The sequence below is a fragment of the Pseudophryne corroboree genome, chromosome 5, assembly GCF_028390025.1.
Source record: "Pseudophryne corroboree isolate aPseCor3 chromosome 5, aPseCor3.hap2, whole genome shotgun sequence".
Classification (NCBI taxonomy): domain Eukaryota; kingdom Metazoa; phylum Chordata; class Amphibia; order Anura; family Myobatrachidae; genus Pseudophryne; species Pseudophryne corroboree.
Genome location: NC_086448.1, coordinates 15,207,295 through 15,234,398, shown reverse-complemented (window position 1 = coordinate 15,234,398; position 27,104 = coordinate 15,207,295). Strand labels below are relative to the sequence as shown.

Below are 27,104 nucleotides of genomic sequence, written 5' to 3'. Positions count from 1 at the left end.
ACTACATACCTGTATACCATACATACCTGTGTCACTGCACATAGAGGGGGCCTGATCATACTACATACCTGTATACCATACATACCTGTGTCACTGCACATAGAGGCGGCCTGATCATACTACATACCTGTATACCATACATACCTGTGTCACTGCACATAGAGGAGGCCTGATCATACTACATACCTGTATACCATACATACCTGTGTCACTGCACATAGAGGAGGCCTGATCATACTACATACCTGTATACCGTACTTAACTGTGTCACTGCACATAGAGGAGGCCTGATCATACTACATACCTGTATACCATACATACCTGTGTCACTGCACATAGAGGGGGCCTGATCATACTACATACCTGTATACCATACATACCTGTGTCACTGCACATAGAGGAGGCCTGATCATAGTACATACCTGTATACCATACATACCTGTGTCACTGCACATAGAGGAGGCCTGATCATAGTACATACCTGTATACCGTACATACCTGTGTCACTGCACATAGAGGCCTGATTATACTACATACCTGTATACCGTACATACCTGTGTCACTGCACATTGAGGCCTGATCATACTACATACCTGTGTACCATAAATACCTGTGTCACTGCACATACAGGCCTGATCTTACTACATACCTGTATACCGTACATATCTGTGTCACTGCACATAGAGGAGGCCTGATCATACTATATACCTGTATACCATACATACCTGTGTCACTGCACATAGAGAAGGCCTGATCATACTACATACCTGTATACCATACATACCTGTGTCACTGCACATAGAGAAGGCCTGATCATACTACATACCTGTATACCATACATACCTGTGTCACTGCACATAGAGGAGGCCTGATTATACTACATACCAGTATACCGTACATACCTGTGTCACTGCACATAGAGGAGGCCTGATCATACTACATACCTGTATACCATACATACCTGTGTCACTGCACATAGAGGAGGCCTGATTATACTACATACCTGTATACCATACATACCTGTGTCACTGCAGATAGAGGGGGCCTGATCATACTACATACCTGTATACTATACATAGCTGTGTCACTGCACATAGAGGAGGCCTGATCATACTACATACCTGTATACTATACATAGCTGTGTCACTGCACATAGAGGAGGCCTGATCATACTACATACCTGTATACCATACATACCTGTGTCACTGCATATAGAGGAGGCCTGATCATACTACATACCTGTATACTGTACATACCTGTGTCACTGCACATAGAAGAGGCCTGATCATACTACATACCTGTATACCATACATACCTGTTTCACTGCACATAGAGGCGGCCTGATCATACTACATACCTGTATACCATACATACCTGTGTCACTGCACATATAGGCCTGATTAGACTACATACCTGTATACCATACATACCTGTGTGACTGCACATAGAGGCGGCCTGATCATACTACATACCTGTATACCATACATACCTGTGTCACTGCACATAGAGGATGCCTGATCATACTATATACCTGTATACCATACATACCTGTGTCACTGCACATAGATGCGGCCTGATCATACTACATACCTGTATACCATACATACCTGTGTCACTGCACATAGAGGCGGCCTGATCATACTACATACCTGTATACCATACATACCTGTGTCACTGCACATAGAGGATGCCTGATCATTCTATATATCTGTATACCATACATACCTGTGTCACTGCACATAGAGGCCTGATCATACTACATACCTGTATACCATACATACCTGTGTCACTGCACATAGAGGCCTGATCATACTACATACCTGTATACCATACATACCTGTGTCACTGCACATAGAGGCCTGATCATACTACATACCTGTATACCGTACATACCTGTGTCACTGCACATAGAGGCCTGATCATACTACATACCTGTATACCGTACATACCTGTGTCACTGCACATAGAGGCCTGATTATACTACATACCTGTATACCATACATACCTGTGTCACTGCACATAGAGGAGGCCTGATCATACTACATACCTGTATACCTTACATACCTGTGTCACTGCACATAGAGGCCTGATCATACTACATACCTGTATACCACACATACCTGTGTCACTGCACATAGAGGCCTGATTATACTACATACCTGTATACCATACATACCTGTGTCACTGCACATAGAGGAGGCCTGATCATACTACATACCTGTATACCTTACATACCTGTGTCACTGCACATAGAGGCCTGATCATACTACATACCTGTATACCGTACATACCTGTGTCACTGCACATAGAGGAGGCCTGATCATACTACATACCTGTATACCATACATACTTGTGTCACTGCACATAGAGGAGGCCTGATCATACTACATACCTGTATACCATACATACCTGTGTCACTGCACATAGAGGCGGCCAGATCATACTACATACCTGTATACCATACATACCTGTGTCACTGCACATAGAGGCGGCCTGATCTTACTACATACCTGTATACCATACATACCTGTGTCACTGCACATAGAGGATGCCTGATCATACTACATACCTGTATACCATACATACCTGTGTCACTGCACATAGAGGATGCCTGATCATACTACATACCTGTATACCATACATACCTGTGTCACTGCACATAGAGGCGGCCTGATCATACTACATACCTGTATACCATACATACCTGTGTCACTGCACATAGAGGAGGCCTGATCATACTATATACCTGTATACCATACATACCTGTGTCACTGCACATAGAGGAGGTCTGATCATACTACATACCTGTATACCATACATACCTGTGTCACTGCACATAGAGGAGGCCTGATCATACTAAATACCTGTATACCGTACATAACTGTGTCACTGCACATAGAGGCGGCCTGATCATACTACATACCTGTATACCGTACATACCTGTGTCACTGCACATAGAGGCGGCCTGATCATACTACATACCTGTATACCATACATACCTGTGTCACTGCACATAGAGGCGGCCTGATCATACTACATACCTGTATACCGTACATAACTGTGTCACTGCACATAGAGGCGGCCTGATCATACTACATACCTGTATACCATACATACCTGTGTCACTGCACATAGAGGCGGCCTGATCATACTACATACCTGTATACCGTACATACCTGTGTCACTGCACATAGAGGAGGCCTGATCATACTACATACCTGTATACCGTACATACCTGTGTCACTGCACATAGAGGAGGCCTGATCATACTACATACCTGTATACCATACATACCTGTGTCACTGCACATAGAGGAGACCTGATCATACTATATACCTGTATACCATACATACCTGTGTCACTGCATATAGAGGAGGCCTGATCATACTACATACCTGTATACTATACATACCTGTGTCACTGCACATAGAGGAGGCCTGATCATACTACATACCTGTATACCATACATACCTGTGTCACTGCACATAGAGGAGGCCTGATCATACTATATACCTGTATACCATACATACCTGTGTCACTGCACATAGAGGTGGCCTGATCATACTATATACCTGTATACTATACATACCTGTGTCACTGCACATAGAGGAGGCCTGATCATACTACATACCTGTATACCGTACATACCTGTGTCACTGCACATAGAGGAGACTTGATCATACTACATACCTGTATACCGTACATACCTGTGTCACTGCAGATTGAGGCCTGATTATACTACATACCTGTATACCATACATACCTGTATCACTGCACATAGAGGAGGCCTGATCATACTACATACCTGTATACCATACATACCTGTGTCACTGCACATAGAGGAGGCCTGATCATACTATATACCTGTATACCATACATACCTGTGTCACTGTACATAGAGGAGGCCTGATCATACTACATACCTGTATACCGTACATACCTGTGTCACTGCACATAGAGGCGGCCTGATCATACTACATACCTGTACACCATACATACCTGTGTCACTGCACATACAGGCCTGATCATAGTACATACCTGTATACCATACATACCTGTGTCACTGCACATAGAGGCGGCCTGATCATACTACATACCTGTATACCATACATACCTGTGTCACTGCACATAGAGGCCTGATTATACTACATACCTGTATACCATACATACTTGTGTCACTGCACATACAGGCCTGATCATAGTACATACCTGTACACCATACATACCTGTGTCACTGCACATAGAGGAGGCCTGATTATACTACATACCTGTATACCATACATACCTGTGTCACTGCACATACAGGCCTGATCATACTACATACCTGTATACCGTACATACCTGTGTCACTGCACATAGAGGAGGCCTGATCATACTACATACCTGTATACCGTACTTAACTGTGTCACTGCACATAGAGGAAGCCTGATCATACTATATACCTGTATACCGTACATACCTGTGTCACTGCACATAGAGGAGGCCTGATCATACTACATACCTGTATACCATACATACCTGTGTCACTGCACATAGAGGAGGCCTGATCATACTATATACCTGTATACCATACATACCTGTGTCACTGCACATAGAGGCCTGATCATACTACATACCTGTATACCGTACTTAACTGTGTCACTGCACATAGAGGAGGCCTGATCATACTACATACCTGTATACCGTACATATCTGTGTCACTGCACATAGAGGAGGTCTGATCATACTACATACCTGTATACCGTACATACCTGTGTCACTGCACATTGAGGCCTGATCATACTACATACCTGTATACCATACATACCTGTGTCACTGCACATAGAGGCGGCCTGATCATACTACATACCTGTATACCATACATACCTGTGTCACTGCACATAGAGGCCTGATTATACTACATACCTGTATACCGTACATACCCGTGTCACTGCACATTGAGGCCTGATCATACTACATACCTGTATACCATACATACCTGTGTCACTGCACATACAGGCCTGATCATACTACATACCTGTATACCGTACATACCTGTGTCACTGCACATAGAGGAGGCCTGATCATACTATATACCTGTATACCGTACATACCTGTGTCACTGCACATTGAGGCCTGATCATACTACATACCTGTATACCATACATACCTGTGTCACTGCACATAGAGGCGGCCTGATCATACTACATACCTGTATACCATACATACCTGTGTCACTGCACATAGAGGCCTGATTATACTACATACCTGTATACCGTACATACCCGTGTCACTGCACATTGAGGCCTGATCATACTACATACCTGTATACCATACATACCTGTGTCACTGCACATACAGGCCTGATCATACTACATACCTGTATACCGTACATACCTGTGTCACTGCATATAGAGGAGGCCTGATCATACTACATACCTATATACCATACATACCTGTGTCACTGCACATAGAGGCGGCCTGATTGTACTACATACCTGTATACCATACATACCTGTGTCACTGCACATAGAGGCGGCCTGATCATACTACATACCTGTATACCATACATACCTGTGTCACTGCACATACAGGAGGCCTGATCATACTACATACCTGTATACCGTACATACCTGTGTCACTGCAGATAGAGGGGGCCTGATCATACTATATACCTGTATACCATACATACCTGTGTCACTGCACATAGAGGAGGCCTGATCATACTACATACCTGTATACTATACATAGCTGTGTCACTGCACATAGAGGAGGCTTGATCATACTACATACCTGTATACCATACATACCTGTGTCACTGCATATAGAGGAGGCCTGATCATACTACATACCTGTATACTGTACATACCTGTGTCACTGCACATATAGGCCTGATTAGACTACATACCTGTATACCATACATACCTGTGTGACTGCACATAGAGGCGGCCTGATCATACTACATACCTGTATACCATACATACCTGTGTCACTGCACATAGAGGATGCCTGATCATACTATATACCTGTATACCATACATACCTGTGTCACTGCACATAGAGGATGCCTGATCATACTACATACCTGTATACCATACATACCTGTGTCACTGCACATAGAGGATGCCTGATCATACTACATACCTGTATACCATACATACCTGTGTCACTGCACATAGAGGAGGCCTGATCATACTACATACCTGTATACCATACATACCTGTGTCACTGCACATAGATGCGGCCTGATCATACTACATACCTGTATACCATACATACCTGTGTCACTGCACATAGAGGCGGCCTGATCATACTACATACCTGTATACCATACATACCTGTGTCACTGCACATAGAGGAGGCCTGATTATACTACATACCTGTATACCATACATACTTGTGTCACTGCACATAGAGGAGGCCTGATCATACTACATACCTGTATACCATACATACCTGTGTTACTGCACATAGAGGAGGCCTGATCATACTACATACCTGTATACCGTACATACCTGTGTCACTGCACATAGAGGAGGCCTGATCATACTATATACCTGTATACCATACATACCTGTGTCACTGCACATAGAGGAGGCCTGATCATACTACATACCTGTATACCATACATACCTGTGTCACTGCACATAGAGGCGTTCCTGATCATACTATATACCTGTATACCATACATACCTGTGTCACTGCATATAGAGGAGGCCTGATCATACTACATACCTGTATACCATACATACCTGTGTCACTGCACATAGAGGAGGCCTGATCGTACTACATACCTGTATACCATACATACCTGTGTCACTGCACATAGAGGAGGCCTGATCATACTACATACCTGTATACCATACATACCTGTGTCACTGCACATAGAGGCCTGATCATACTACATACCTGTATACCATACATACCTGTGTCACTGCACATAGAGGAGGCCTGATCATACTACATACCTGTATACCATACATACCTGTGTCACTGCACATAGAGGAGGCCTGATCATACTACATACCTGTATACCATACATACCTGTGTCACTGCACATAGAGGAGGCCTGATCATACTACATACCTGTATACCATACATACCTGTGTCACTGCACATAGAGGCGGCCTGATCATACTACATACCTGTATACCATACATACCTGTGTCACTGCACATAGAGGTGGCCTGATCATACTACATACCTGTATACCATACATACCTGTGTCACTGCACATAGAGGAGGCCTGATCATACTACATACCTGTATACCATACATACCTGTGTCACTGCACATAGAGGAGGCCTGATTATACTACATACCTGTATACCATACATACCTGTGTCACTGCACATAGAGGAGGCCTGATCATACTACATACCTGTATACCATACATACTTGTGTCACTGCACATAGAGGAGGCCTGATCATACTACATACCTGTATACCGTACATACCTGTGTCACTGCACATAGAGGCGGCCTGATCATACTACATACCTGTATACCATACATACCTGTGTCACTGCACATAGAGGCGTTCCTGATCATACTATATACCTGTATACCATACATACCTGTGTCACTGCATATAGAGGAGGCCTGATCATACTACATACCTGTATACCATACATACCTGTGTCACTGCACATAGAGGAGGCCTGATCATACTACATACCTGTATACCATACATACCTGTGTCACTGCACATAGAGGAGGCCTGATCATACTACATACCTGTATACTATACATACCTGTGTCACTGCACATAGAGGAGGCCTGATCATACTACATACCTGTATACCGTACATACCTGTGTCACTGCACATAGAGGAGGCCTGATCATACTACATACCTGTATACCGTACATACCTGTGTCACTGCACATAGAGGAGGCCTGATCATACTACATACCTGTATACCATACATACCTGTGTCACTGCACATAGAGGCGTTCCTGATCATACTACATACCTGTATACCTTACATACCTGTGTCACTGCACATAGAGGAGGCCTGATCATACTACATACCTGTATACCATACATACCTGTGTCACTGCACATAGAGGAGGCCTGATCATACTACATACCTGTATACCGTACATACCTGTGTCACTGCACATAGAGGAGGCCTGATCATACTACATACCTGTATACCATACATACCTGTGTCACTGCACATAGAGGCGTTCCTGATCATACTACATACCTGTATACCTTACATACCTGTGTCACTGCACATAGAGGAGGCCTGATCATACTACATACCTGTATACCATACATACCTGTGTCACTGCACATAGAGGCGTTCCTGATCATACTACATACCTGTATACCATACATACCTGTGTCACTGCACATAGAGGAGGCCTGATCATACTACATACCTGTATACCATACATACCTGTGTCACTGCACATAGAGGGGGCCTGATCATACTACATACCAGTATACCACACATACCTGTGTCACTGCACATAGAGGAGGCCTGATCATACTACATACCTGTATACCGTACATACCTGTGTCACTGCACATAGAGGAGGCCTGATCATACTACATACCTGTATACCATACATACCTGTGTCACTGCACATAGAGGCGGCCTGATCATACTACATACCTGTATACCATACATACCTGTGTCACTGCACATAGAGGAGGCCTGATCATAGTACATACCTGTATACCGTACATACCTGTGTCACTGCACATAGAGGAGGCCTGATCATACTACATACCTGTATACCATACATACCTGTGTCACTGCACATAGAGGCGGCCTGATCATACTACATACCTGTATACCATACATACCTGTGTCACTGCACATAGAGGAGGCCTGATCATACTACATACCTGTATACTATACATACCTGTGTCACTGCACATAGAGGCCTGATTATACTACATACCTGTATACCATACATACCTGTGTCACTGCACATAGAGGGGGCCTGATCATACTACATACCTGTATACCATACATACCTGTGTCACTGCACATAGAGGAGGCCTGATCATAGTACATACCTGTATACCATACATACCTGTGTCACTGCACATAGAGGAGGCCTGATCATAGTACATACCTGTATACCATACATACCTGTGTCACTGCACATAGAGGCGGCCTGATCATACTACATACCTGTATACCATACATACCTGTGTCACTGCACATAGAGGAGGCCTGATCATACTACATACCTGTATATCGTACATACCTGTGTCACTGCACATAGAGGAGGCCTGATCATACTACATACCTGTATACCATACATACCTGTGTCACTGCACATAGAGGAGGCCTGATCATACTACATACCTGTATATCATACATACCTGTGTCACTGCACATAGAGGAGGCCTGATCATACTACATACCTGTATACCGTACATACCTGTGTCACTGCACATAGAGGCCTGATCATACTATATACCTGTATACCATACATACCTGTGTCACTGCACATAGAGGAGGCCTGATCATACTACATACCTGTATATCGTACATACCTGTGTCACTGCACATAGAGGAGGCCTGATCATACTACATACCTGTATACCATACATACCTGTGTCACTGCACATAGAGGAGGCCTGATCATACTACATACCTGTATATCATACATACCTGTGTCACTGCACATAGAGGAGGCCTGATTATACTACATACCTGTATACCATACATACCTGTGTCACTGCACATAGAGGCCTGATCATACTACATACCTGTATACCGTACATACCTGTGTCACTGCACATAGAGGAGGCCTGATCATACTACATACCTGTATATCATACATACCTGTGTCACTGCACATAGAGGAGGCCTGATCATACAATATACCTGTATACCATACATACCTGTGTCACTGCACATACAGGCCTGATCATACTACATACCTGTATACCATACATACCTGTGTCACTGCACATAGAGGAGGCCTGATCATACTACATACCTGTATACCGTACATACCTGTGTCACTGCACATAGAGGAGGCCTGATCATACTACATACCTGTATACTATACATACCTGTGTCACTGCACATAGAGGAGGCCTGATCATACTACATACCTGTATACCATACATACCTGTGTCACTGCACATACAGGCCTGATCATACTACATACCTGTATACCGTACATACCTGTGTCACTGCATATAGAGGAGGCCTGATCATACTACATACCTATATACCATACATACCTGTGTCACTGCACATAGAGGCGGCCTGATTGTACTACATACCTGTATACCATACATACCTGTGTCACTGCACATAGAGGCGGCCTGATCATACTACATACCTGTATACCATACATACCTGTGTCACTGCACATACAGGAGGCCTGATCATACTACATACCTGTATACCGTACATACCTGTGTCACTGCAGATAGAGGGGGCCTGATCATACTATATACCTGTATACCATACATACCTGTGTCACTGCACATAGAGGAGGCCTGATCATACTACATACCTGTATACTATACATAGCTGTGTCACTGCACATAGAGGAGGCTTGATCATACTACATACCTGTATACCATACATACCTGTGTCACTGCATATAGAGGAGGCCTGATCATACTACATACCTGTATACTGTACATACCTGTGTCACTGCACATATAGGCCTGATTAGACTACATACCTGTATACCATACATACCTGTGTGACTGCACATAGAGGCGGCCTGATCATACTACATACCTGTATACCATACATACCTGTGTCACTGCACATAGAGGATGCCTGATCATACTATATACCTGTATACCATACATACCTGTGTCACTGCACATAGAGGATGCCTGATCATACTACATACCTGTATACCATACATACCTGTGTCACTGCACATAGAGGATGCCTGATCATACTACATACCTGTATACCATACATACCTGTGTCACTGCACATAGAGGAGGCCTGATCATACTACATACCTGTATACCATACATACCTGTGTCACTGCACATAGATGCGGCCTGATCATACTACATACCTGTATACCATACATACCTGTGTCACTGCACATAGAGGCGGCCTGATCATACTACATACCTGTATACCATACATACCTGTGTCACTGCACATAGAGGAGGCCTGATTATACTACATACCTGTATACCATACATACTTGTGTCACTGCACATAGAGGAGGCCTGATCATACTACATACCTGTATACCATACATACCTGTGTTACTGCACATAGAGGAGGCCTGATCATACTACATACCTGTATACCGTACATACCTGTGTCACTGCACATAGAGGAGGCCTGATCATACTATATACCTGTATACCATACATACCTGTGTCACTGCACATAGAGGAGGCCTGATCATACTACATACCTGTATACCATACATACCTGTGTCACTGCACATAGAGGCGTTCCTGATCATACTATATACCTGTATACCATACATACCTGTGTCACTGCATATAGAGGAGGCCTGATCATACTACATACCTGTATACCATACATACCTGTGTCACTGCACATAGAGGAGGCCTGATCGTACTACATACCTGTATACCATACATACCTGTGTCACTGCACATAGAGGAGGCCTGATCATACTACATACCTGTATACCATACATACCTGTGTCACTGCACATAGAGGCCTGATCATACTACATACCTGTATACCATACATACCTGTGTCACTGCACATAGAGGAGGCCTGATCATACTACATACCTGTATACCATACATACCTGTGTCACTGCACATAGAGGAGGCCTGATCATACTACATACCTGTATACCATACATACCTGTGTCACTGCACATAGAGGAGGCCTGATCATACTACATACCTGTATACCATACATACCTGTGTCACTGCACATAGAGGCGGCCTGATCATACTACATACCTGTATACCATACATACCTGTGTCACTGCACATAGAGGTGGCCTGATCATACTACATACCTGTATACCATACATACCTGTGTCACTGCACATAGAGGAGGCCTGATCATACTACATACCTGTATACCATACATACCTGTGTCACTGCACATAGAGGAGGCCTGATTATACTACATACCTGTATACCATACATACCTGTGTCACTGCACATAGAGGAGGCCTGATCATACTACATACCTGTATACCATACATACTTGTGTCACTGCACATAGAGGAGGCCTGATCATACTACATACCTGTATACCGTACATACCTGTGTCACTGCACATAGAGGCGGCCTGATCATACTACATACCTGTATACCATACATACCTGTGTCACTGCACATAGAGGCGTTCCTGATCATACTATATACCTGTATACCATACATACCTGTGTCACTGCATATAGAGGAGGCCTGATCATACTACATACCTGTATACCATACATACCTGTGTCACTGCACATAGAGGAGGCCTGATCATACTACATACCTGTATACCATACATACCTGTGTCACTGCACATAGAGGAGGCCTGATCATACTACATACCTGTATACTATACATACCTGTGTCACTGCACATAGAGGAGGCCTGATCATACTACATACCTGTATACCGTACATACCTGTGTCACTGCACATAGAGGAGGCCTGATCATACTACATACCTGTATACCGTACATACCTGTGTCACTGCACATAGAGGAGGCCTGATCATACTACATACCTGTATACCATACATACCTGTGTCACTGCACATAGAGGCGTTCCTGATCATACTACATACCTGTATACCTTACATACCTGTGTCACTGCACATAGAGGAGGCCTGATCATACTACATACCTGTATACCATACATACCTGTGTCACTGCACATAGAGGAGGCCTGATCATACTACATACCTGTATACCGTACATACCTGTGTCACTGCACATAGAGGAGGCCTGATCATACTACATACCTGTATACCATACATACCTGTGTCACTGCACATAGAGGCGTTCCTGATCATACTACATACCTGTATACCTTACATACCTGTGTCACTGCACATAGAGGAGGCCTGATCATACTACATACCTGTATACCATACATACCTGTGTCACTGCACATAGAGGCGTTCCTGATCATACTACATACCTGTATACCATACATACCTGTGTCACTGCACATAGAGGAGGCCTGATCATACTACATACCTGTATACCATACATACCTGTGTCACTGCACATAGAGGGGGCCTGATCATACTACATACCAGTATACCATACATACCTGTGTCACTGCACATAGAGGAGGCCTGATCATACTACATACCTGTATACCGTACATACCTGTGTCACTGCACATAGAGGAGGCCTGATCATACTACATACCTGTATACCATACATACCTGTGTCACTGCACATAGAGGCGGCCTGATCATACTACATACCTGTATACCATACATACCTGTGTCACTGCACATAGAGGAGGCCTGATCATAGTACATACCTGTATACCGTACATACCTGTGTCACTGCACATAGAGGAGGCCTGATCATACTACATACCTGTATACCATACATACCTGTGTCACTGCACATAGAGGCGGCCTGATCATACTACATACCTGTATACCATACATACCTGTGTCACTGCACATAGAGGAGGCCTGATCATACTACATACCTGTATACTATACATACCTGTGTCACTGCACATAGAGGCCTGATTATACTACATACCTGTATACCATACATACCTGTGTCACTGCACATAGAGGGGGCCTGATCATACTACATACCTGTATACCATACATACCTGTGTCACTGCACATAGAGGAGGCCTGATCATAGTACATACCTGTATACCATACATACCTGTGTCACTGCACATAGAGGAGGCCTGATCATAGTACATACCTGTATACCATACATACCTGTGTCACTGCACATAGAGGCGGCCTGATCATACTACATACCTGTATACCATACATACCTGTGTCACTGCACATAGAGGAGGCCTGATCATACTACATACCTGTATATCGTACATACCTGTGTCACTGCACATAGAGGAGGCCTGATCATACTACATACCTGTATACCATACATACCTGTGTCACTGCACATAGAGGAGGCCTGATCATACTACATACCTGTATATCATACATACCTGTGTCACTGCACATAGAGGAGGCCTGATCATACTACATACCTGTATACCGTACATACCTGTGTCACTGCACATAGAGGCCTGATCATACTATATACCTGTATACCATACATACCTGTGTCACTGCACATAGAGGAGGCCTGATCATACTACATACCTGTATATCGTACATACCTGTGTCACTGCACATAGAGGAGGCCTGATCATACTACATACCTGTATACCATACATACCTGTGTCACTGCACATAGAGGAGGCCTGATCATACTACATACCTGTATATCATACATACCTGTGTCACTGCACATAGAGGAGGCCTGATTATACTACATACCTGTATACCATACATACCTGTGTCACTGCACATAGAGGCCTGATCATACTACATACCTGTATACCGTACATACCTGTGTCACTGCACATAGAGGAGGCCTGATCATACTACATACCTGTATATCATACATACCTGTGTCACTGCACATAGAGGAGGCCTGATCATACAATATACCTGTATACCATACATACCTGTGTCACTGCACATACAGGCCTGATCATACTACATACCTGTATACCATACATACCTGTGTCACTGCACATAGAGGAGGCCTGATCATACTACATACCTGTATACCGTACATACCTGTGTCACTGCACATAGAGGAGGCCTGATCATACTACATACCTGTATACTATACATACCTGTGTCACTGCACATAGAGGAGGCCTGATCATACTACATACCTCTATACCGTACTTAACTGTGTCACTGCACATAGAGGAGGCCTGATTATACTACATACCTGTATACCGTACATACCTGTGTCACTGCACATAGAGGCGGCCTGATCATACTACATACCTGTATACCATACATACCTGTGTCACTGCACATAGAGGCGGCCTGATCATACTACATACCTGTATACCGTACATACCTGTGTCACTGCACATAGAGGAGGCCTGATCATACTACATACCTGTATACCATACATACCTGTGTCACTGCACATAGAGGCGGCCTGATCATACTACATACCTGTATACCATACATACCTGTGTCACTGCACATAGAGGAGGCCTGATCATACTACATACCTGTATACCGTACTTAACTGTGTCACTGCACATAGAGGCCTGATCATACTACATACCTGTATACCATACATACCTGTGTCACTGCACATAGAGGCCTGATTATACTACATACCTGTATACCATACATACCTGTGTCACTGCACATAGAGGGGGCCTGATCATACTACATACCTGTATACCATACATACCTGTGTCACTGCACATAGAGGCGGCCTGATCATACTACATACCTGTATACCATACATACCTGTGTCACTGCACATAGAGGAGGCCTGATCATACTACATACCTGTATACCATACATACCTGTGTCACTGCACATAGAGGAGGCCTGATCATACTACATACCTGTATACCGTACTTAACTGTGTCACTGCACATAGAGGAGGCCTGATCATACTACATACCTGTATACCATACATACCTGTGTCACTGCACATAGAGGGGGCCTGATCATACTACATACCTGTATACCATACATACCTGTGTCACTGCACATAGAGGAGGCCTGATCATAGTACATACCTGTATACCATACATACCTGTGTCACTGCACATAGAGGAGGCCTGATCATAGTACATACCTGTATACCGTACATACCTGTGTCACTGCACATAGAGGCCTGATTATACTACATACCTGTATACCGTACATACCTGTGTCACTGCACATTGAGGCCTGATCATACTACATACCTGTGTACCATAAATACCTGTGTCACTGCACATACAGGCCTGATCTTACTACATACCTGTATACCGTACATATCTGTGTCACTGCACATAGAGGAGGCCTGATCATACTATATACCTGTATACCATACATACCTGTGTCACTGCACATAGAGAAGGCCTGATCATACTACATACCTGTATACCATACATACCTGTGTCACTGCACATAGAGAAGGCCTGATCATACTACTTACCTGTATACCATACATACCTGTGTCACTGCACATAGAGGAGGCCTGATCATACTACATACCTGTATACCGTACATACCTGTGTCACTGCATATAGAGGCGGCCTGATCATACTACATACCTGTATACCATACATACCTGTGTCACTGCACATAGAGGCGGCCTGATTATACTACATACCTGTATACCATACATACCTGTGCACACTGCACATAGAGGAGGCCTGATCATACTACTTACCTGTATACCGTACATACCTGTGTCACTGCACATAGAGGCGGCCTGATCATACTACATACCTGTATACCATACATACCTGTGTCACTGCACATAGAGGAGGCCTGATTATACTACATACCAGTATACCGTACATACCTGTGTCACTGCACATAGAGGAGGCCTGATCATACTACATACCTGTATACCATACATACCTGTGTCACTGCACATAGAGGAGGCCTGATTATACTACATACCTGTATACCATACATACCTGTGTCACTGCAGATAGAGGGGGCCTGATCATACTACATACCTGTATACTATACATAGCTGTGTCACTGCACATAGAGGAGGCCTGATCATACTTCATACCTGTATACTATACATAGCTGTGTCACTGCACATAGAGGAGGCCTGATCATACTACATACCTGTATACCATACATACCTGTGTCACTGCATATAGAGGAGGCCTGATCATACTACATACCTGTATACTGTACATACCTGTGTCACTGCACATAGAAGAGGCCTGATCATACTACATACCTGTATACCATACATACCTGTTTCACTGCACATAGAGGCGGCCTGATCATACTACATACCTGTATACCATACATACCTGTGTCACTGCACATATAGGCCTGATTAGACTACATACCTGTATACCATACATACCTGTGTGACTGCACATAGAGGCGGCCTGATCATACTACATACCTGTATACCATACATACCTGTGTCACTGCACATAGAGGATGCCTGATCATACTATATACCTGTATACCATACATACCTGTGTCACTGCACATAGATGCGGCCTGATCATACTACATACCTGTATACCATACATACCTGTGTCACTGCACATAGAGGCGGCCTGATCATACTACATACCTGTATACCATACATACCTGTGTCACTGCACATAGAGGATGCCTGATCATTCTATATATCTGTATACCATACATACCTGTGTCACTGCACATAGAGGCCTGATCATACTACATACCTGTATACCATACATACCTGTGTCACTGCACATAGAGGCCTGATCATACTACATACCTGTATACCATACATACCTGTGTCACTGCACATAGAGGCCTGATCATACTACATACCTGTATACCGTACATACCTGTGTCACTGCACATAGAGGCCTGATCATACTACATACCTGTATACCGTACATACCTGTGTCACTGCACATAGAGGCCTGATTATACTACATACCTGTATACCATACATACCTGTGTCACTGCACATAGAGGAGGCCTGATCATACTACATACCTGTATACCTTACATACCTGTGTCACTGCACATAGAGGCCTGATCATACTACATACCTGTATACCACACATACCTGTGTCACTGCACATAGAGGCCTGATTATACTACATACCTGTATACCATACATACCTGTGTCACTGCACATAGAGGAGGCCTGATCATACTACATACCTGTATACCTTACATACCTGTGTCACTGCACATAGAGGCCTGATCATACTACATACCTGTATACCGTACATACCTGTGTCACTGCACATAGAGGAGGCCTGATCATACTACATACCTGTATACCATACATACTTGTGTCACTGCACATAGAGGAGGCCTGATCATACTACATACCTGTATACCATACATACCTGTGTCACTGCACATAGAGGCGGCCAGATCATACTACATACCTGTATACCATACATACCTGTGTCACTGCACATAGAGGCGGCCTGATCATACTACATACCTGTATACCATACATACCTGTGTCACTGCACATAGAGGATGCCTGATCATACTACATACCTGTATACCATACATACCTGTGTCACTGCACATAGAGGATGCCTGATCATACTACATACCTGTATACCATACATACCTGTGTCACTGCACATAGAGGCGGCCTGGTCATACTACATACCTGTATACCATACATACCTGTGTCACTGCACATAGAGGAGGCCTGATCATACTATATACCTGTATACCATACATACCTGTGTCACTGCACATAGAGGAGGTCTGATCATACTACATACCTGTATACCATACATACCTGTGTCACTGCACATAGAGGAGGCCTGATCATACTAAATACCTGTATACCGTACATAACTGTGTCACTGCACATAGAGGCGGCCTGATCATACTACATACCTGTATACCGTACATACCTGTGTCACTGCACATAGAGGCGGCCTGATCATACTACATACCTGTATACCATACATACCTGTGTCACTGCACATAGAGGCGGCCTGATCATACTACATACCTGTATACCGTACATAACTGTGTCACTGCACATAGAGGCGGCCTGATCATACTACATACCTGTATACCATACATACCTGTGTCACTGCACATAGAGGCGGCCTGATCATACTACATACCTGTATACCGTACATACCTGTGTCACTGCACATAGAGGAGGCCTGATCATACTACATACCTGTATACCGTACATACCTGTGTCACTGCACATAGAGGAGGCCTGATCATACTACATACCTGTATACCATACATACCTGTGTCACTGCACATAGAGGAGACCTGATCATACTATATACCTGTATACCATACATACCTGTGTCACTGCATATAGAGGAGGCCTGATCATACTACATACCTGTATACTATACATACCTGTGTCACTGCACATAGAGGAGGCCTGATCATACTACATACCTGTATACCATACATACCTGTGTCACTGCACATAGAGGAGGCCTGATCATACTATATACCTGTATACCATACATACCTGTGTCACTGCACATAGAGGTGGCCTGATCATACTATATACCTGTATACTATACATACCTGTGTCACTGCACATAGAGGAGGCCTGATCATACTACATACCTGTATACCGTACATACCTGTGTCACTGCACATAGAGGAGACTTGATCATACTACATACCTGTATACCGTACATACCTGTGTCACTGCAGATTGAGGCCTGATTATACTACATACCTGTATACCATACATACCTGTATCACTGCACATAGAGGAGGCCTGATCATACTACATACCTGTATACCATACATACCTGTGTCACTGCACATAGAGGAGGCCTGATCATACTATATACCTGTATACCATACATACCTGTGTCACTGTACATAGAGGAGGCCTGATCATACTACATACCTGTATACCGTACATACCTGTGTCACTGCACATAGAGGCGGCCTGATCATACTACATACCTGTACACCATACATACCTGTGTCACTGCACATACAGGCCTGATCATAGTACATACCTGTATACCATACATACCTGTGTCACTGCACATAGAGGCGGCCTGATCATACTACATACCTGTATACCATACATACCTGTGTCACTGCACATAGAGGCCTGATTATACTACATACCTGTATACCATACATACTTGTGTCACTGCACATACAGGCCTGATCATAGTACATACCTGTACACCATACATACCTGTGTCACTGCACATAGAGGAGGCCTGATTATACTACATACCTGTATACCATACATACCTGTGTCACTGCACATACAGGCCTGATCATACTACATACCTGTATACCGTACATACCTGTGTCACTGCACATAGAGGAGGCCTGATCATACTACATACCTGTATACCGTACTTAACTGTGTCACTGCACATAGAGGAAGCCTGATCATACTATATACCTGTATACCGTACATACCTGTGTCACTGCACATAGAGGAGGCCTGATCATACTACATACCTGTATACCATACATACCTGTGTCACTGCACATAGAGGAGGCCTGATCATACTATATACCTGTATACCATACATACCTGTGTCACTGCACATAGAGGCCTGATCATACTACATACCTGTATACCGTACTTAACTGTGTCACTGCACATAGAGGAGGCCTGATCATACTACATACCTGTATACCGTACATATCTGTGTCACTGCACATAGAGGAGGTCTGATCATACTACATACCTGTATACCGTACATACCTGTGTCACTGCACATTGAGGCCTGATCATACTACATACCTGTATACCATACATACCTGTGTCACTGCACATAGAGGCGGCCTGATCATACTACATACCTGTATACCATACATACCTGTGTCACTGCACATAGAGGCCTGATTATACTACATACCTGTATACCGTACATACCCGTGTCACTGCACATTGAGGCCTGATCATACTACATACCTGTATACCATACATACCTGTGTCACTGCACATACAGGCCTGATCATACTACATACCTGTATACCGTACATACCTGTGTCACTGCACATAGAGGAGGCCTGATCATACTATATACCTGTATACCGTACATACCTGTGTCACTGCACATTGAGGCCTGATCATACTACATACCTGTATACCATACATACCTGTGTCACTGCACATAGAGGCGGCCTGATCATACTACATACCTGTATACCATACATACCTGTGTCACTGCACATAGAGGCCTGATTATACTACATACCTGTATACCGTACATACCCGTGTCACTGCACATTGAGGCCTGATCATACTACATACCTGTATACCATACATACCTGTGTCACTGCACATACAGGCCTGATCATACTACATACCTGTATACCGTACATACCTGTGTCACTGCATATAGAGGAGGCCTGATCATACTACATACCTATATACCATACATACCTGTGTCACTGCACATAGAGGCGGCCTGATTGTACTACATACCTGTATACCATACATACCTGTGTCACTGCACATAGAGGCGGCCTGATCATACTACATACCTGTATACCATACATACCTGTGTCACTGCACATACAGGAGGCCTGATCATACTACATACCTGTATACCGTACATACCTGTGTCACTGCAGATAGAGGGGGCCTGATCATACTATATACCTGTATACCATACATACCTGTGTCACTGCACATAGAGGAGGCCTGATCATACTACATACCTGTATACTATACATAGCTGTGTCACTGCACATAGAGGAGGCTTGATCATACTACATACCTGTATACCATACATACCTGTGTCACTGCATATAGAGGAGGCCTGATCATACTACATACCTGTATACTGTACATACCTGTGTCACTGCACATATAGGCCTGATTAGACTACATACCTGTATACCATACATACCTGTGTGACTGCACATAGAGGCGGCCTGATCATACTACATACCTGTATACCATACATACCTGTGTCACTGCACATAGAGGATGCCTGATCATACTATATACCTGTATACCATACATACCTGTGTCACTGCACATAGAGGATGCCTGATCATACTACATACCTGTATACCATACATACCTGTGTCACTGCACATAGAGGATGCCTGATCATACTACATACCTGTATACCATACATACCTGTGTCACTGCACATAGAGGAGGCCTGATCATACTACATACCTGTATACCATACATACCTGTGTCACTGCACATAGATGCGGCCTGATCATACTACATACCTGTATACCATACATACCTGTGTCACTGCACATAGAGGCGGCCTGATCATACTACATACCTGTATACCATACATACCTGTGTCACTGCACATAGAGGAGGCCTGATTATACTACATACCTGTATACCATACATACTTGTGTCACTGCACATAGAGGAGGCCTGATCATACTACATACCTGTATACCATACATACCTGTGTTACTGCACATAGAGGCGGCCTGATCATACTACATACCTGTATACCATACATACCTGTGTCACTGCACATAGAGGAGGCCTGATCATACTATATACCTGTATACCATACATACCTGTGTCACTGCACATAGAGGAGGTCTGATCATACTACATACCTGTATACCATACATACCTGTGTCACTGCACATAGAGGCGGCCTGATCATACTACATACCTGTATACCGTACATAACTGTGTCACTGCACATAGAGGCGGCCTGATCATACTACATACCTATATACCGTACCTACCTGTGTCACTGCATATAGAGGAGGCCTCATCATACTACATACCTGTATACCGTACATACCTGTGTCACTGCATATAGAGGAGGCCTCATCATACTACATACCTGTATACCGTACATACCTGTGTCACTGCACATAGAGGAGGCCTGATCATTCTACATACCTGTATACCATACATACCTGTGTCACTGCATATAGAGGAGGCCTGATCATACTACATACCTGTATACTATACATACCTGTGTCACTGCACATAGAGGAGGCCTGATCATACTACATACCTGTATACCGTACATACCTGTGTCACTGCACATAGAGGAGGCCTGATCATACTACATACCTGTATACCGTACATACCTGTGTCACTGCACATAGAGGAGGCCTGATTATACTACATACCTGTATACTGTACATACCTGTGTCACTGCACATAGAGGAGGCCTGATCATACTATATACCTGTATACCATACATTCCTGTGTCACTGCACATAGAGGTGGCCTGATCATACTATATACCTGTATACTATACATACCTGTGTCACTGCACATAGAGGAGGCCTGATCATACTACATACCTGTATACCGTACATACCTGTGTCACTGCACATAGAGGAGACTTGATCATACTACATACCTGTATACCATACATACCTGTGTCACTGCAGATTGAGGCCTGATTATACTACATACCTGTATACCATACATTCCTGTGTCACTGCATATAGAGGAGGCCTGATCATACTACATACCTGTATACCATACATACCTGTGTCACTGCACATAGAGGTGGCCTGATCATACTATATACCTGTATACTATACATACCTGTGTCACTGCACATAGAGGAGGCCTGATCATACTACATACCTGTATACCGTACATACCTGTGTCACTGCACATAGAGGAGACTTGATCATACTATATACCTGTATACCGTACATACCTGTGTCACTGCAGATTGAGGCCTGATAATACTACATACCTGTATACCATACATACCTGTATCACTGCACATAGAGGAGGCCTGATCATACTACATACCTGTATACCATACATACCTGTGTCACTGCAGATTGAGGCCTGATTATACTACATACCTGTATACCATACATACCTGTGTCACTGCACATAGAGGCGGCCTGATCATACTACATACCTGTATACCATACATACCTGTGTCACTGCACATAGAGGAGGCCTGATCATACTACATACCTGTATACCGTACATACCTGTGTCACTGCACATAGAGGAGGCCTGATCATACTACATACCTGTATACCATACATACCTGTGTCACTGCACATAGAGGAGGTCTTATCATACCACATACCTGTATACCATACATACCTGTGTCACTGTACATAGAGGAGGCCTGATCATACTACATACCTGTATACCGTACATACCTGTGTCACTGCACATAGAGGAGGCCTGATTATACTACATACCTGTATACCATACATACCTGTGTCACTGCACATAGAGGAGGCCTGATCATACTATATACCTGTATACCATACATACCTGTGTCACTGCACATAGAGGCCTGATCATACTACATACCTGTATACCGTACATACCTGTGTCACTGCACATAGAGGAGGCCTGATCATACTACATACCTGTATATCGTACATACCTGTGTCACTGCACATAGAGGAGGCCTGATCATACTATATACCTGTATACCATACATACCTGTGGCACTGCACATAGAGGAGGCCTGATCATACTATATACCTGTATACCATACATACCTGTGTCACTGCACATAGAGGAGGCCTGATCATACTACATACCTGTATACCATACATACCTGTGTCACTGCACATAGAGACCTGATTATACTACATACCTGTATACCATACATACCTGTGTCACTGCACATAGAGGAGGCCTGATCATACTATATACCTGTATACCATACATACCTGTGTCACTGCACATAGAAGAGGCCTGATCATACTATATACCTGTATACCATACATACCTGTGTCACTGCACATAGAGGCGGCCTGATCATACTATATACCTGTATACCATACATACCTGTGTCACTGCACATAGAGGCGGCCTGATCATACTACATACCTGTATACCATACATACCTGTGTCACTGCACATAGAGGAGGCCTGATCATACTACATACCTGTATATTGTACATACCTGTGTCACTGCACATAGAGGAGGCCTGATTATACTACATACCTGTATACCGTACATACCTGTGTCACTGCACTTAGAGGAGGCCTGATCATACTACATACCTGTATACCGTACATACCTGTGTCACTGCACATAGAGGAGGCCTGATTATACTACATACCTGTATACCGTACATACCTGTGTCACTGCATATAGAGGAGGCCTGATCATACTACATACCTGTATACCATACATACCTGTGTCACTGCACATAGAGGAGGCCTGATCATACTACATACCTGTATACCGTACATACCTGTGTCACTGCAGATTGAGGCCTGATTATACTACATACCTGTATACCGTACATACCTGTGTCACTGCACATAGAGGAGGCCTGATCATACTATGTACCTGTATACCATACATATCTGTGTCACTGCACATAGAGGAGGCCTGATCATACTATATACCTGTATACCATACATTCCTGTGTCACTGCACATAGAGGTGGCCTGATCATACTATATACCTGTATACTATACATACCTGTGTCACTGCACATAGAGGAGGCCTGATCATACTACATACCTGTATACCGTACATACCTGTGTCACTGCACATAGAGGAGACTTGATCATACTACATACCTGTATACCATACATACCTGTGTCACTGCACATAGAGGCGTTCCTGATCATACTACATACCTGTATACCATACATACCTGTATCACTGCACATAGAGGAGGCCTGATCATACTATATACCTGTATACCATACATACCTGTGTCACTGCACATAGAGGAGGCCTGATCATACTAAATACCTGTATATCGTACATACCTGTGTCACTGCACATAGAGGAGGCCTGATCATACTACATACCTGTATATCGTACATACCTGTGTCACTGCACATAGAGGAGGCCTGATCATACTACATACCTGTATATCGTACATACCTGTGTCACTGCACATAGAGGGGGCCTGATCATACTACATACCTGTATACCATACATACCTTTGTCACTGCACATAGAGGCCTGATCATACTATATACCTGTATACCATACATACCTGTGTCACTGCACATAGAGGAGGCCTAATCATACTACATACCTGTATACCGTACATACCTGTGTCACTGCATATAGAGGAGGCCTGATCATACTATATACCTGTATACCATACATATCTGTGTCACTGCAGATTGAGGCCTGATTATACTACATACCTGTATACCATACATACCTGTGTCACTGCACATAGAGGAGGCCTAATCATACTACATACCTGTATACCGTACATACCTGTGTCACTGCACATAGAGGAGGCCTGATCATACTACATACCTGTATACCATACATACCTGTGTCACTGCATATAGAGGAGGCCTGATCATACTATATACCTGTATACTATACATACCTGTGTCACTGCACATAGAGGAGGCCTGATCATACTACATACCTGTATACCGTACATACCTGTGTCACTGCACATAGAGGAAACTTGATCATACTATATACCTGTATACCGTACATACCTGTGTCACTGCACATAGAGGAGACCTGATCATACTATATACCTGTATACCGTACATACCTGTGTCACTGCACATAGAGGAGGCCTGATTATACTACTTACCTGTATACCATACATACCTGTGTCACTGCACATAGAGGAGACCTGATCATACTACATACCTGTATACCATACATACCTGTGTCACTGCACATAGAGGAGGCCTGATCATACTACATACCTGTATACCATACATACCTGTGTCACTGCACATAGAGGAGACCGGATCATACTATATACCTGTATACCGTACATACCTGTGTCACTGCACATAGAGGAGACCTGATCATACTATATACCTGTATACCGTACATACCTGTGTCACTGCACATAGAGGAGACCTGATCATACTATATACCTGTATACCGTACATACCTGTGTCACTGCACATAGAGGAGGCCTGATTATACTACTTACCTGTATACCATACATACCTGTGTCACTGCACATAGAGGAGACCTGATCATACTACATACCTGTATACCATACATACCTGTGTCACTGCACATAGAGGAGGCCTGATCATACTATATACCTGTATACCGTACATACCTGTGTCACTGCACATAGAGGAGGCCTGATCATACTACATACCTGTATACCATACATACCTGTGTCACTGCACATAGAGGAGACCTGATCATACTATATACCTGTATACCGTACATACCTGTGTCACTGCACATAGAGGAGACCTGATCATACTATATACCTGTATACCGTACATACCTGTGTCACTGCACATAGAGGAGACCTGATCATACTATATACCTGTATACCGTACATACCTGTGTCACTGCACATAGAGGAGGCCTGATTATACTACTTACCTGTATACCATACATACCTGTGTCACTGCACATAGAGGAGACCTGATCATACTACATACCTGTATACCATACATACCTGTGTCACTGCACATAGAGGAGGCCTGATCATACTATATACCTGTATACCATACATACCTGTGTCACTGCACATAGAGGAGGCCTGATCATACTACATACCTGTATACTATACATACCTGTGTCACTGCACATAGAGGAAGCCTGATCATACT

The 27,104-nt window shown here is 43.6% G+C and overlaps 1 protein-coding gene across 1 annotated transcript in view; it reads left to right on the top strand.

Annotated features, from left to right (window-relative positions):
* The window catches only part of PLEC (plectin), a 647,147-nt gene that overhangs the window by 419,675 nt on the left and 200,368 nt on the right, over positions 1-27,104 (top strand). The window lies entirely within an intron of this gene.